This window comes from Dipodomys ordii, unplaced genomic scaffold (genome assembly GCF_000151885.1).
Source record: "Dipodomys ordii isolate 6190 unplaced genomic scaffold, Dord_2.0 Scaffold36, whole genome shotgun sequence".
NCBI classification, from domain to species: Eukaryota; Metazoa; Chordata; class Mammalia; order Rodentia; family Heteromyidae; genus Dipodomys; species Dipodomys ordii.
In genome coordinates, this window is record NW_012267252.1 from 9,435,177 (window position 1) to 9,447,737 (window position 12,561).

General features: G+C 37.7%; 1 protein-coding gene across 1 annotated transcript in view; it reads right to left on the reverse strand.

The window, feature by feature from the left end:
- The window catches only part of Sorcs1 (sortilin-related VPS10 domain containing receptor 1), a 481,478-nt gene that overhangs the window by 124,823 nt on the left and 344,094 nt on the right, over positions 1-12,561 (reverse strand). The window lies entirely within an intron of this gene.

A 12,561-nucleotide genomic window follows, 5' to 3' on the forward strand; every position in this document is an offset into this window, starting at 1 on the left:
ATAATTCTGCTGACAGCGTATTAAACTTTCAAGATTTATCAGGCAGATGCCAGGCATACTACATTAGTTGGCTGACTTGAACAGTGAGCTACATAGAAAACTGATCTAATTAAAGTTTTCACTTGAAATTTGCAGTAATAGCCACCTCTGCCCTGTGATTTGTGAATGAACCAAGCGATCTAACCAGGTCAGGATGACCATTATTTACCTGTGGAATCAATGTGACCCCCCAAAATGCATCTGTCTCTTGCTTTCTGCTCTATCCTGAACCCATATGCATAAGCACAATCACAGTCTCTCTAACATTCCTTGGAAGCACAACTTATTTTGTATGACTTTACAGTGAACTATACGAAACAGAAGTGATTATTCCATTAAATAAATAAGCAATGAGGAACAACATCATCCTCTATATCTAAAATTTTAATATGCAGGATTAAAGCTGGGGCTTTCTGCACTTCAATCAAATGTATCAGAACATTGATTGGTTCCATTTCCATTTGGATTCTAGTGAAATGGCTCCAGTCTCTTCCTTCTGCCTGTCTCTGGCCATTCAGCACAGTCATGCAGTCTGTAGGAAGACACATCATGGTTAGAACTTATTCACATAGTTCCCAAGGCAGTGGGTGACAAGCTCTATCTCCCTTCTTCTGCTCCTTCGCCTGCCACACTCAAAGACTCTGCTGTTTCAGAAATGCCACATCCATTTCCTTACCGCTCTGTGAGCCTCTGTAGGGTTTAGATTGTCATTCTGAAATGTTCTGCTCTAGCTTTACCTAGGCTCTTGAACTCTTATTTTAAGACACAATTGAAATTTGCTTCTGGTAAATGTGCCCTATTTTCAGCAAGGGAAGCATTTACTGCTATCAGTGAAGATTTATTTTGATATAAACATTGTAAGATACTTATCACAGTTTACTAGGAGTAAGTTTTTTTTTTTGTGATTCTCCAAATGTTAAAGTGATTGCTTCTTTACACACACACACACACACACACACACACACCATGCAACAAATAAAGCTACCAAAAGAGCTTATACTAAACATTTTGTATTCATACTTTTTGGTCTAATGTGAAAGGAAGAAATGAAGCTTCCCTTACGATTAAAGGAAAGATAAGAAATGAGGAAAATGAGAGGAAGAGTAAAAGAGAGAAAGAAAGCTATAAAGGTGTGCAAACTCTTTGAAATAAGTGAATTAACTATTATTTCACCAGCATTTCCCATTCTATTCCTATTTGACTTGATTTTTTTCATCTCTAAGAAACTGAGACTTCACTAGTTCTATTGCTCTCCAGCTTAAAGTAACAACAACATGTATCTTTAAGATATTAGTAGGTTTTTTTGTTTTGTTGTTGTGTTTGTTTGTTTTATTTTGCCAAAACTGGGGCTGGAATCCAGGGCCTGGGTGCTGTCCTTGAACTTTTGGTTCAGCACTAGCTAGCACTTTACCACTTGAGCCACAGCTTTACGTCTGGCTCTTTCCTGGTTAATTGTAGATAAGAATTACAGATTTTCTTGCCTTGACTGGCTTCCCGCCAAGGTCCTCAGATCTCAGTTCCAGAGAAGGTTTTAGTATTATAGGCATGAGCCACAGAGTGCCTGGCCTTCCAGCTGGATCTTTTCATTTGTTCCTAGCCCCAAACCAAGAGTCACAGACATTTCTTATGTCCTATGTTTCATATCTATGGACAGAAGTTATTCCAAGTAACATTTCCTTCTTATCAAATAAGGGAAAGATATAGTAGCAAAATAAGAGTCCATTGTTTTTCAAAAATCGACTTGATTAACCATACTCCTTATAATTCGTAAATTCTCTTTCATCTCTAGTTGAAAACAATTACAACAACAAAATAAAAGATTTAATCCTGAAGACTAACATCAGCCTTTCCAGCAACTTTTCTGAGATGTGCTCAACCTTAGACCTAGGGTTCTTAGATCTTTCTGGCAGTTACAGATGATGCGGAATTATTGCTGCCTTTTTCTGTTGCCCTGGGGAATTATGAATTGCTGAGGGCAAACAGCTAAATGTCTATCTTTGTGATAGATTTAATGGCTTTGACATTTCTTGGCCACCTTAGAGAATCACATCAAAGCAGATGATCACCTGGTGGCAATACTCTATCCCAAATACTTCCAACATTTTAGTTAGGATTATAAAATTCAGTAATTAGTTTGTTATGTGTTTTAAGCTCAGATTGAATCCACAAGGAACTCTTGATGGTCTTACTTGTAGAGTGAGATCTCAGGACTGGCTTTGAGCAGCTATCCAATCCTGTTCATAAATCTGATTTTGGTACAGGATTGGACACTGTCGTTTTATGTCTTGAAATCACCATGTGAAACATCAGAGTCATCGTTTGCTAGGTACTCCACTCAACTCTCAGAGGAATGTCTTGTCAGCAAAACAGAGAAACAGGTTTCTCTAATAATGTATGGACAATATATTTACTCCAGCCAATCTTAGCTATGATTTCCAATATGTGGGGTTATTTATTTCTAGAATTCAGCAAAAAAATCTATTTTAAAAAGATGAAAAATTTAGTCCAGAAACGTTAAATTATAGAAAAAGGCAATATATAGCCATCGATCACATATTTTTATATTGCTTTTCAGTTTAACTTGAAAAATCATTACCTTTCTCAAACTGAATTTCACGGAAGGGAAGGGAGGTGTTCCTCTACGCATCTACTGGTAAGTCTGCCTGAAATTTTTTCACTCTCCTGGCTTTCATAATTCATACCAAAAAGTGTTCAGCTGTTAATAACCGAGGCTGAATCTTGTCTTTCTACAGGTTTGTCACTCAATCCAATCTAGTCATCCCTTTAGACTTCTAGAAACATGTCCATACTTCCCATAATAAAAAGGGTTGAAATAAATAGTATAGTACAATAAAGATGTATCAAACTAATTATTTATCATGTCAATAGACGAAAAACTAAGACTCAACCTATTTGAGTCAGTAGTTCAAATAGCAAATTCAGTAAGTACTTATAATTCATTCATTGATTGATTTATTTACCTACTTATTTAGCAAAACACCCTACATTCCTATTACATCATAAGAATAGGGGGTACAGATTGTTTTATCTTGACAGCTTACATCAAGAGAAGCTACAGCCAACCAATGAAGTGAGGCATGAATAGCTTGAGTGCTTTTCAAAGATAGAAGAATAACTTTCTACCTTCAAGTACCTGCTCTGGGAGAGAAGAAACTTCCAGAAATCTTTAGAGCAAATAGATGTTATCTTCTGGGATACACAACCATAGAATCAGTAAAGAGTGAGAGAAAAATCATTCAATTTCAATATAAATTACAGTTACTAAGGTCTAGGTCTCATGAGCAGACCAGGGTGCTCTGTATGGGCATTGATAGATTGAATTTTGTGCTTTCAAAGCAGAGCAGTGGAAGATAAAATGACAAGTTAATGGACATCCAGTCATGAGACACCGTTGTTCCTTATGGTAAGGTTTTATATTTGATCTTAAACACTGCATGGCACCACAGGATGTTAAGGCAGTTCAATGTATCGATAGCTAAAGTGAAGAACTCATTTCTAGTCTATATGTGGGTCTTGCTAGGAAGGGATATCACGAAGACACTGCCAAACCTGATAGATGGATGAAAACAAGACAAAGCCTGGTGCTTCTATGCTTCACTATCTTGAACCGATGCTTGCCCCAATATGCCATCTTAGGGAAAAAAAGTAAGCCTTATTAAAGGGAGGAATTTGAAGAAAACTAAACCCAGATTGCAATAGCATGCTCTAACACTACAGGATTGCACAGTGCTTTTTAATAAGCAACATCAGCCTTCTGAAACACAATCAGCCCGATAGAGCCTTTGCAGATAGTTTCTTCAGAGCCACTCAGAAATGTTGCTAGCTTATCCTTCTACCGGCATTTGTCTGAGTTTATACCAATTTAATATGGTGCCCAATGAAGGTAGCAGAGCCACTAAATGCGCTGATGTAGAGAACTGTAGAGAAAGTACTAAAAGGAAAACACCATGACCAGATAGCACCTGCTTAGTCAGATTTTTGAATCACAGCTCATGGCACGTGTCAGCACAAAGAGGGTTGTACAGAAGAGCAGAGGCTAAAAGGATGGAGACTCTGCCTTCCTTCGCTTTGAATTTGATGGAGCATGCATGAGCCCACAGGAGGTCTCCAGAAACTAGACACTGAAGCAAGAATTCCTGTCTGTCACCCAAAGAAGAGAGAAAATACCTACAGGTATTCATTAACGGCTAGATTCTGATTTTCCTCATCGACTGCCACGAGTTTCCTCTTTACCTGCCTCCTCTTCCAACAAGGCAGGAGGAAAAACCCTAGCTAACATCTAGGATTTTATTCTTGAACAGAGGAGCTCAGCCTGAAGTCTCTCCTGTTGACTATCCAAGGGCAAATGGTTTAGAGCAGATAAAAAGCATTCTAAAGCTGTTGTTTATTTTATCACCTCTATTTTGCCTAAGGAACAAGCCTGCTTTTTGCTTTTCTTCTACTTCTCACCCAACCCCACTGTTTTTCCAGCACCCAAGTTACCTCCTATGAATAACAAATTAGTAGATGACAAACAAATAGATGGCAATTAAAGATGATCATGATTGTCAGTTTTCTGCCTGGTTAATGCCCTGCAGAGAACCAGTATAGCCAACCACTGTAAGTGCTCCAGGTTCAAGTTCTGCAGCATTTTGTCATCCTTACTCCCCAAGCCTGGAGTCTGTTTATTTACATATTGTTTGCCACAATGTGAAGTGTGTGTGCATGTGTGTGAGTGCACATGTGTGTTTATGTAATCATGATTCCGTGTACACAAGGGAGAAAAGGAAGAAGGGACACCCAGTGCTGAATGAACACAAACAGCTTAGGAGTCTATTGAGGAGGTGAGGGTGCTTCTTGCACAAAGTTCTTGGTGGAAATGAAGCTGAAAGCTAGAAGAGCGGTGCAAGAAAGAAATACTACATCCCTGGAGAAGCACAGTAACCATGTTTAATTAGGCCAAGATGAAGCTTCTGTGCCTCTCTACTGCTTCTCCCCTTTCTCTTCTTCTAACTGCGTGAGTTTGTGTCCCTCCACTTATATTCCCCTTTCCTTTCTTTTCTTTCGCTGTAACCTATATAGGGATGTCGAGGTATAGAGAGATAGGATGGGCCAGGCTCAAGCCAACACACCTGACTCTCAAACAGATTTCAGTGCCAGTGAAATGTGGAGAAATTGATTTTAAATGATCAAAGAGTATATTCAACTAAGAGTTTAAAATACTTTACTTAAGGATTTTTAATTGTCTTATATTTTAGTGATATCATACCCGATATACTTTTACTATCTTGTTAATTTTACTTGATAATAAGAGCATGGTTTCATATCGGAACATAAAACTGATGGAATAAATCTCTAAGTTACAGTTGTGTTAAATAAAATTTATTGCACTCTATTAAATAAAAATATCCAAATTTACTCAGCTATTATCTATTGGTGAATCTAAAGCAAAAAAAAAAAAGGAACATAAATGGAAAGACAATCCACTGGAAATACACATGGTGTGTATTTGGTCTTCCCTTTTGAGAGTTCCAGGATTGTGGATGACAAAGAGATCATTAATCTCCATCAATAATGACTAAGTCTCTACAAAGAAAGTGCACATAATAGGATACTCTTATAGTCAACAGTCATAGTTCTGTTCTTTCAGTAAAAACAAAACATTTCAAGCTATGGGGACACATAGTCAATGTGTATAAACAGAAAGGGACTAGGAGAGAAGGGATGAGAGGCAAAGGGAAAGCTAGAAACCTCTCAAATGCCAGAACACATACACTCTGGCCCTGCACTAGAAAAACTAACATTGCAAACAAGCTGTGCCAGGAAAACAGAGCCAAAGTGACCAGAAGGGCTGTGTCTATTTTGATGTTAAGTTCAGAAAAGAGTGTGGAAAGTTGGGGTTCCAGCTGGGACAGAAAAGGAGATATTGAAAGAAGACCAGGAAAGACAAGGACCCCTTGGTCACCCCCTTTCTTTCACTAAAGATCTACAATGTCATAGTAGGGCAGATATAAATTTAAAGGAACTGAGGCTGGGAATTTTGCTTCTGGAGATACCTCTTCCATGTATATTATATTCCAAGGGAATATAGTTCTCTTATGTCTGAGACAGATATCTCTGATTTCTTTTTTTGTCTGAATATCCTAAAGAAAAGGAGTAAATTAACACACACCCAATATGTGCTAGATTATTAGTTATAAGTTGGAGAAAGCACTAGAGTATTTGTGTATTGATTTTAGGAAAAAATACATAAAGCAGAAACTAAAATAGGAGAAAAGCAATTGGACATTCTACTGTCTTCTCTTGATACCACGGTGAACCACTCTGAACACTACTGGGTGCTGGTGTTAGTACAAGTGACACACTAGAAAGACAACTGCTCTAAGATGAGGGTTCTTGGATACCCTCATAAAACCATGCAGAATACATGGCTGACCTGAGTTACCACTAAATGGACAAATGAATGAATAAATAAAGTTTAATGAATGCCTGTAACATGTTAGATGGAGATGTAGGTGTTAGGGTTTAAAAACAAATAACAGAGGAAAATCCCTGCATCTCATGAAGCTTACCTTTATATAGGGATGATAGGGAAATTAAATATATATGTATAATAGACATTTATAGGTTATATCACAGGTAGTAATTACATTTTATTTGTAGAAAGCTGCATGGTAATATAGTACACACACTAAAAGGAATTTAACTACATTATAAAAACCCTACAAAAATCTGTTGTCCTAGGATGTTGGCCAATGACTAGGTTCCATCTATTAATTGTATGATTGGTGTCTATGTTTTAAAGCTCATAACCAGTTGTACATTAATTTCTGCAAATTTAGGCCTCAAGTATGGTGATATAAACTGGTAATCACAATGCTCTGGAAGTGAGGGAGGGATGTCTAGCTGGCCACATGAACTATACCTGGAGTGCACCATCTCACAAATTGAAAAAGGAAAGACACAAAACATCTTCAAGCAGGATGGTTTCAAAATTTGAAGGCACCTTCTCTACAGGTACATGTAAAATATCTAATAAATTATGATATGTCTCACAAACACAATGTCAGTTTCTGCTTGGGTGGATTAACCATCCTTGTAGTCCTTCCTCCACACTAGCCAAAGACGGTGCAGAAGTCTTCTCTTGCATTATTGCCACAAGTTGGTATTTCTTATAAAAATATCCTAGGAGTGTTTTGCTCACAATAATCTCAATTTATATGGGAAAGAGATCTATTCAGTGAAACCTGGAAGGCAGAAAAGATAGAATTGGGTTAGATATAGAAGGAAATTAGATTTATCTCCATCATGAAGATAAAAGTTCTTGTAGTGTCAAATGGCAGCTATTCTTCTTAGCACTTTGTTTATTCACGAAGAATTTCTGGAGTTCTGAGTACAAGGTGTGAAAGGAGTTGGCACCCAGCAAAGACTGGGAGGTTCTTTGTGAAAAGACTTTAAAGGCCTTTCCAGTGTGCTTTAGAACTCACACTAAGTGCTTGGCAAAATAAGCCCGGTATGATAACAGGGAAAAATAAAAAACGTTTTAATTTATCACTGATTTTTTAAAAAATCAATATTCACTATAAATGTGAATTCCTAAAGATGAGATTTCACACATCTCAGTGAAAGAAAAGAGAAAAGACAGGAAGAGGAATTTTTTTTAAGTACAAAGAGTGGATATAAGAATAAGAGGTCCAGATGAAGGGAACAGAAACTTGAAGGGGACCCCAGGAGGACAGAGGAGGAGTTCTGTGGCTCTGCCCCCTAGCTGTTCCCGGGCAGCTACAGTGACTTCCTGTTATCTGTCTACTCCAAACCCCACACCACTTGCATGTGATTACCATTATGATTATCATTGCTATAAAATATGGAAAGAGCCCTGTTTTAAAAATTGATTCTTAAGTAATATATGTTCATTTAAAATAGATTGCTAGGTCTACCAAAATACAAATAGGAAAATAAAACTATCACTCAATCCGTCCAGCTATAAATGACCACTTTTAGCAGTCTGCTCTTGGGCCTTTCATATTTTTCTATTTTTAAGTAGTCATTCCTCTCATTTTTGTTGCAAATTCTGCATCCTATCATTCATTATAATAAAGCATCAAGTGCAATTTTGCCAACTGTACAATATTCTCCAATTTACCAATTTACTGACCACAGGGTATGGATAGTGTGTAAGTTTTCGCATTTATAGATAATACAGATAGATGTTTACATTTCCTCAGTACTTCTGAAATATAACATTAGCATATACATTATTAAATGAGAGAATATTGATAATCAGAAATGGGCTATTGGTTTACCCTTTGTGATATATATTGTGTGTCTTCTCGAAAGCTGATATAAATGACATTGCTGGGAACAACATGTAATTCTTTCTACTTCCTACCTCTCAGCAAGTCTATATGGCATCTTCTCAACAGCTTCTATACATTTGATAGGTTAATGAGTAGTGCCCTTTTGCTTCAAGTTTTATTTCCTATTAGTGAGATTAAATATTTTATGCTAATTGCCCTTTTGCTCTTTTTCTTTTATAAACTGCTTGTTCACATTTGTGGTCACTTTACAAGGATGTTCATTCACTTCCTGTTCTGTAATTAGACATGTTTTCAATGGTCAATTTAAAAGTGACCTGGTTTGGAGAATTTACAGAATTGCTTAAAATCATTTTTCTGCATAGAGCTATGTTTTTGTTTTTAGGGGAGAATACAACTGAAGTTTTCCTTTTCAACCTTGGCTAGGACAGTGGATAAAGAAATGAAGTGCAGCTCCACTTATACACATTGTGTGTATAAGAAAGAGAGAAAGAGAGAAAATGGGAGGGGGAGGGAAGGATACAGAGGGGAGGAGAGGAGGGGGAGGACAGAGGAGAGGAAGAGAGGAGAGGAAAGGACAAGGGAGGGGGGAAGATATTTAACCAAATGGTAGGAGGAGAGTCCAAAAGTACTGGTGAATTCCACACCTCTGAATCAAGCAAATCGGTCATAGGGAATAAAGCATTTTTTTTAAGCCAGGGAATCTTGCCCATAATTATCAGGTGGTGTATCAATGGTGCAGTAAAGCCTAACTGGGATCATTTGGCCTCCAGCTTAGAGCCAGGGCACAGAGATGCCGGAAGGGAAATAGAATCAGTAGTAAAGAAACAAAACATAATCCAGAACTGGGCTTGTAGGCCATCTGTTCTGAATAGTACATTGTCTGAGCAACTAAGCAATATCACAAAAAATCATTGCAAAAGAATACAAGTTAATAAAAATAGAAGTGAACAAAATAAAGAGAAGAAAATAAAGAGAATCTTGGAACACCACCAAATTAGCTATTGGTACAGGTGAGTAAATTGGTTTTAAAGTGAGTAGCTAAAATATGGAGCCTCAAATATATCTTCCAAAATATTTATTAATTATCATGATAATTCTCACAAATGTTCACACAATGCTTAATTTTCCTCTTTTCAGGAGTTGGAGTTTAATTTCCCTTCCTTTGACTGCCAACTGGATGGAAAAACTTAGAGAAACAGAACCATTGTATTGGAGAAACCTGGTAGACATCATCTTAGACAAATGACCAAAGTTAACCACCGCAGTAACAAGACATCTTCATACCCTGTCATCCTTGATATGATGTGGAAGGCAAATCACTTCTAGCCTCTCCTCTCCAACAACTGATAACCTAGTAATCATTAGAAATGATCATCCTAGGGCTGGGAATGTGGCTCAGTGGTAAAGTGCTTGCCTCACATGTATGAGGCCCTGGGTTTGATTCCTCAGAACTACATAAATAGAAAAAACTGCAAGTGGTGCTGAGGCTCAAGTAGTAGAGTGCTAGCCTTGAGCAAAAGCAGCTCAGGGATAGTGTCCAGGCCCTGAGTTCAAACCCCAGGATTGGCAAAAAAGAAAAAGAAAAGAAAGAAATGATCATTCTACAATAGGCCTGACTGGTGCTCTTCAAACTTGTCCAGGTCATCAGAAGCAGAAAAAGTCTATGGAATTGTCATAGATTTAAGGAGGCAAAAAAGATCTATGACAAGCAGATGTAAAGGGAAGTTCTGGATTAGATCCTAGATTACAAGAAAATACCTTAGCAGAAAATCTGAAGGTAATCAAGGAAAAGTTTCTTTTTCAGTTTTGGTTGTATTCTACTAGTGTCAATTTCCTAGTTGTGCAAATTGAACCATGGAGATCCAAGGTATTCACATCACATGAGGTAACTGGGCATGGCTCAAGTCGTAGACGGCTTGGTTGGCAAGCAGGAGAGATACCTGCAGCATCTCTCTCTATCTCTTTCTGTGTCTCTCTGTCTGTCTCTTTTTCACTCACAGAGTAAAGCTGGGCACAGAGTATGTGGTAATCTCTTAATATTTTTGCAATTTTTCTTAATTCTAAAATTATCTGAAAATTAAAAGCAATGGCATAGGTAACTAGACATAAATTTCATAGGACTATCCTGAATGATCAGATTGGTATAAATAGAAAAATATGCGTATTTTATAATTTGATGTTATCATACAGAATGACTTGCCCTTCTTGCCATTCATTCTATAAAGCTATTTTTTTAAATGCGTTATTTCAGCATTTCTCATTTATAATTTCAACATCCATAAAAATAAAGTTATCTTATTTTTCAAAAATGTAACCAAGTGCAGGGCAGCCTGGGACACATCGTGAGAGACTTATTCTATCTCCAAAAGGAAAAGAAATGACGAAGAAAAAAAAAAGAAAAGTGGTAAAGTTAAGGCAATATGTTTGATTACTGGCTTATGCTTCCTTACAATTTGTTCACAAGTGCAAAGCAATGCTCATAGACAGAATTCTTATGCATGTGTGAGTTTGGCTGGTTGATCCAGAACAGCATAAATTCGGAGATGGCATAAACCTGCTGAGCTCAGGAGCTGCTGAAACGCAAAGGTCAAAAGCAAGGTTTGCACTTAGAGGGCTGTAAGCTCTGTCTGCTTGGGATACCTCTCAGCCAGCCATCTTGGTTTCCTTTCCTCCTGAATTGCTCAGGAAAAGTAAGCGCTCATAGGAGCCACACGGAAGAGCTGGTTTGTTCTCTGAGCTGGCAATGCACAAACGATCTCAGGCACATAAATATTCTAACAAGTTTCATCTTGTCACAATAGAGTCATAAAGTTGCTCTGCTCAGTACATGATAATGGCTGTGTAATTCAATTATTGGTAGTATTTGTCTTCTGGGATTTATCTGCCTTAAACTTGGGCAGTCATGTAAAACCCCTTCCCATAAATCTAGTAAATGCAGGTTTGGCCCCCACCCTGGGGCACATCTTGCCATGCCTGTGAAAGCCTTGACAGCTTCCTCTAAATTATGGAATTGTTCTGTGTAGAGGTGTTGATGCTTTAAGTGTCAGAGCCAACAATAAAAAACAAGAGGACAGGTCCATTTTCTCTAGTTATTCTCTTTTGAGGAAGATAGATCCTGATTGACAAAGTTCCATTCTCCTTCCAGAAGGCTCTTCCCATTCAGTTTTCTAGCAAGTTTTAGAAGCAGGTCTTACAAGTCCTGGAAGGTCAGAGGGAATGGTTTCTGTGATCTCCCCAAGTCTTGAGATCCCGACGCACAAATACATTCAGGAGATCACCCACATGGGTTTCACCACACTTGCTTTGGGGATGTTCCTTTGTCCACCTTGGCTTTGCTTCCCCACACTCAAATGAGGCAAGCTCTGGGGTAGTTTGGGATGTTCTGTCTTGAATCTGTCACCTAACACCTTGTTAATTACATACTAAGACAATAAATATCAAGGGCTACCTCATTCCCCACATCCATTCTTTATTTTAACCACTAAGCAAAGATGTATTGAGAGAACTCCAAGTATTTTATCTATCCCCAAATGGGCACTTTTTAAAATTTAACATCTCTTTGGTCACTAGGTATCTTATGATTATCATAATGCTATACGTTAGAGACAATTTTGCTGATGCATAAGATAATGAGTTATCTGCATTTGATTAAAAGTTAAATTTGACACTATGTGACATGTGTCACTCAGTGCATGAAGTCTTTAGTCAATGTCTTCCCATCTGTATGTGCCTGTGTGTGTGTGTGTGTGTGTGTGTGTGTGATATTCATGTGATTTTTTTCCCTTTCTTTTTCCTCTCTTCCACAGCCCTGTGTTGAGCCATAAGCCATGTTAATATTACTTTACCTTACATGTGAGTGCATTTTGCAATAGAATGTAGTAAAATTCAGTATGGCTCAAACAATAGAAATATTATAAATAACAGATATATTCAAAATTTCTCATGTTTTGGGGGGAGGGAGATATTATGTTTCACATTGTGTCTGGGGAAGATCCCATCATTCTAAGTTATGGCAGAATTTTGTTTGTGTGTATTTGGAAGTTATATATTGTATGAAGCATACCCAGGTGACATTCTTTTGTAGGGGATATTGAGATGACTTTATACTGCACCAGATGGGCTAAGCTGTGTCTATATTTCTCAGAGTGTCTGTATGGCTTGTGTTAGAATTGACCACAAAGGAGTAAATGTAAGGTTTGGA